Raw genomic sequence first — 4,103 nt, 5'->3', positions numbered from 1 at the left:
AGGCACAAGAAGATGTGTGCAACATCACAAACCAGGTCCCTGCCTTTGATTGCATCACAGACACTGAGCATTCCATTGGCCAAAGTGAGTCACATGACCAACCCAACATCACTAGAGATGGGCAACATACAAGGGGGATTGAAATATTTGACTATCATGATTTCCTTTTACATAAAATGGGAATAAGCATTAATTTTTAGAAATGTAGCTCCTTCCCAGCTGGAACCATGGAGAGCACAGAAGAGAAGAAAAAAGAAGGTCCTTGCTATGCCAGAACCATTAAGAAAAAGCAAAAGAATTTCATAGAGCTTAAGCTCCAGCACCTGAGAAAGAAGTTCACCCAAAAGATGCTTCAAAAGGCAAAGAGAAAGCTTATCTATGAAAAAGCTAAGCACTTTCATCAGGAATGCAGGCAGACGTACAGAACCGAAAGTCAAATGACTAGGATGACACAAGAAGCCAGCAACTTCTACGTACCTGCAGAACCCAAACTGGCCTTTGCCATCAGAATCACAGGTATCAGCTGTGTGAGCCCAAAGATTTGAAATGTTTCAACTTCTTTGCCTACGTCAGATCTTCAATAGCACCTTTGTGAACTGCCAACAAGGCACCTTCGTGAAGCTCAACAAGGCTTCAGTTAACACACTGAGAATTGTGGAACCATACATTGCATTTGTTGCTGTAATTCAGTCACTCAGTTGTGTCTGACTCTTGGCAACCCCATGGGTTGCAGCATGCCAAGCTTCCCTGTCCTTCGCTATCTCCCAGAGTTTGCTCAAACTCACGTCCATTGAGTCGATGATGCCATCCAACCATCTCATCCTCTGTCGTCCACTTCTCCTCCTGCCTTCAATCTTTCCCAGCATCAGGGGCTTTTCTAATGAGTCAGCACTTCACATCAGGTGGCCAAAGTATTGGAGCTTCAGCTTCAGAATCAGTCCTTCCAACGAATATTCAGGGTTGATTTCCTTTAGGATTGACTGATTTGATCTCCTTGCTGTTCAAGGGACTCTCAAGAGTCTTATCCAACACCACAGTTTGAAGGCATCAATTCTTTGATGTTCAGCCCTCATGATGGTCCAACTGTCACATCTGTACATGACTACTGGAAAAACCATAGCTTTCACTATACAGACCTTTGTCAGAAAAGTAGCATCTCTGCTTTTTAATATGCTGTCTAGGTTTGTCATAGCTTTTCTTCCAAGGAATAAGTGTCTTTTAATTTCATGGCTGCAGTCACCACCTTTAGTGATTTTGGAGCCCAAGAAAATAGAGTTTGTCACTATTTCCATTCTTTCCCCATCTATTTGTCACAAAGTGATGGTACTGGATGCCATAATCTTAGTTTTTTGAATGTTGAGCTTTAAACCAGCTTTTTCACTCTCTTCTTTCACCTTTATCAAGAGACTCTTTAGTTCCTCTTTGCTTTCTGCCATTAAGGGTACCCAAATCTGAAGTCTGTAAATGAGTTGATATACAAGCATGGTTATGGCAAAGCTAAAATCAGTCAATTTTTCCTGACAGATAACATGTTGATTGTTCAGTCTCATGGGAAATATGGCATTATCTGCATGGAGGATCTGATTCATGAGATCTGTGTTGCTGGAAAGCAGTTCAAAGCGGCAAACAGCTTAAATTCTTCATGAAGTGGAATGAAGAAAAAGACCACCCATTTTGTAGAAGGTGGAGATGCTGGAAACAGGGAAGAGCAGATCAACAGGCTTATCTGAAGGATGAACTGAGGTATCTACCGAGATTATTTTTACAATCTGATCAGTTAATAAACAGTGATTGCTTAAGAAAATATAATAGAATGGTTTGTAAGGTATGAAGAACCATCTAAGAGTAAAGAGCTCTAATTACTTTTTCAAAGAGAAGCACTAATAATCCGCAGAATGTGTTTCTATTTTGAGAGACGTTGGTATTTTGCAAAACAATATGCCAGTTCTCGCCCAGGGGATGATAGCTGCTCAGCCCTTTAAAGTAACTGGTGAAAATGTCATTTGCAGACAATAGGCTGTATCTGCCAAGCTTGGCATTTTGATGGTTATTTTAATGTCTTGGGCAATTAATTGCTGGCAGTAAATATTCATTCACACATTTCAGTGAAATGGCTAGGTGGCATGAGATTTTAAATTCAGTTTAGGAAGTAGGCAGTCAAATCTGACAATACACAGATGACTACAAAGGGTGCCACGGAAATAGCTGGAAGGCGAAGACTTAGAACCAAATGAACTAAATCAAGTCTTAGAGAAGACAGAGTAAGTGAGGATAATTCACTGCTTTCCTCATCAATCACGTGGCCAGGGCTCTTTTCTGTGCTCCAGATCAAATTATTCTAACTGTTCTCCTGTGGATTATGATGTATGTTAGCTGAGGGAAAAAAAAAAAACAACATGGCTCATCAATAAGGATTCTGTTGATAGGCCACTCAATGCACTAATTGTTTTAGTAGGCTTTGTTGATAATCTAAAGCTCTCTGGATTTGGAGTATAAATCCAGGGCTGAACACGACAGTTCTCTGGATTGCCTGTCTTACTAGTCTATTATGATCCAGGAAATGTTCCCCTTGCTGCTTTTCCCCATAAATAGAGTTGTACTATACAATTATCTACATATATATATATATATATATGTATAAATCAGTTCAGTTCAGTTGCTCAGTTGTGTCTTACTCTTGGCAACCCCATGGGTTACAGCGTGCCAAGCTTCCCTGCCCTTTGCTATCTCCCAGGGTTTGCTCAAACTCATGTCCATCGAATTGGTGATGCCATCCAACCATCCTCTGTTGTCCCCTTCTCCTCCTGCCTTCAATCTTGCCCAGCATCAGGGTCTTTTCTAAAGAGTCAGTTCTTCCCATCAGGTAGCCAAAGTGTTAGAGTTTCATATGATATATGTATATGGGCTTCTCTCGTAGCTCAGCTGGTAAAGAATCTGCCTGCAAAATGGGAGACCTGAGGTTGATCCCTGGGTTGGGAAGATCCCCTGGAGAAAGGAAAGGCTACCCACTCCAGTATTCTGGCCTGGAGAATTCCATGGACTGTGGGGTTGCAGTGTTGGACACGACTGAGGGACTTTCACTTCACTTCACTTCACATATATATATATGATCAACTTCCTCAAGATGTTTAACCATCACTAATTTTATTGGAGGCCTGGTTACCCATCAGGTAATGTAAGAGACAGCTATCTCATGAAATAGCATGTAAGTAATACAGCTAGTAACATTAATAAAGCTTTCAGGGTGATTTAAGCCATGAGCTTCTGGAACCAAATCGACTCCCAAAATGATCACCAAGACTAGAAAGTGAGACACTTAAGGCAGAAGGCAGAAATCTAATTTTTCATGTGTCATTAAATGTGTTATATTATGGGGACGCTAAGAGTCGGGCACGACTGAGCGATTTCATTTTCACTTTTCACTTTCATGCATTGGAGAAGGAAATGACACCCCTCTCCAGTATTCTTGCCTGGAGGATCCCAGGGATGGGAGAGCCTGGTGGGCTGCCGTCTATGGGGTCGCACAGAGTCGGACATGACTGAAGCGACGCAGCAGCAGCAGAGGATTCTTCTGGTGTGAAAATACATTCAGTTTGAATTTTAAGTCAATTTCAAGTGCCTCCTTGAGATGCTGTAAGATTATGGAGGGCAATGTGACTTTGTAACGCGACTTCATCAAAGGGACTTCAGAATTCAGTAGGCTAATAGTCTGGTTACTATCATTTAAGGGTTTATTTTTGTTAAGGCTTCAGTGTGGGCAATTACATCTTCTAATTCTACTGAAGGCACAAAAAGAGCTGCTAAATGGTCATACCAGTGGAACACAGATCTCTGAGTCCACCAGGCTTGTGTTAATGGCAAATTTGCTAGATTCACACCTAACTTAGCACTCAAGTGGCCTGGAGAACAAGGGAATCCTAAAGTATACATTCCTATCCATCCTGGTGGAAGCCAGGGCTGTAGATAGGTGCTTCACAGCTATTGAGTTTCATTAGGTGTGACTCTGTATATTTCCGATTGCCTGACCCAATTTGTTCCATACCAATCACTATCTTTAAGGGAAATAAGATTTTGGCATTTTTCATAAGGCACCCAGGCCAATT

General features: G+C 41.5%; 1 pseudogene; it reads left to right on the top strand.

The window, feature by feature from the left end:
- Nucleotides 1-227: 227 nt before the first annotated feature.
- LOC138078974 (large ribosomal subunit protein uL30-like) lies at nt 228-1,742 on the top strand (annotated as a pseudogene).
- The last annotated feature ends 2,361 nt before the right edge of the window (nt 1,743-4,103 follow it).

The sequence above is a fragment of the Capricornis sumatraensis genome, chromosome 4 (assembly GCF_032405125.1).
Source record: "Capricornis sumatraensis isolate serow.1 chromosome 4, serow.2, whole genome shotgun sequence".
NCBI lineage: Eukaryota > Metazoa > Chordata > Mammalia > Artiodactyla > Bovidae > Capricornis > Capricornis sumatraensis.
Note: the sequence above shows the minus strand (reverse complement) of the source record. Positions and strands in the feature narration are given on the sequence as shown.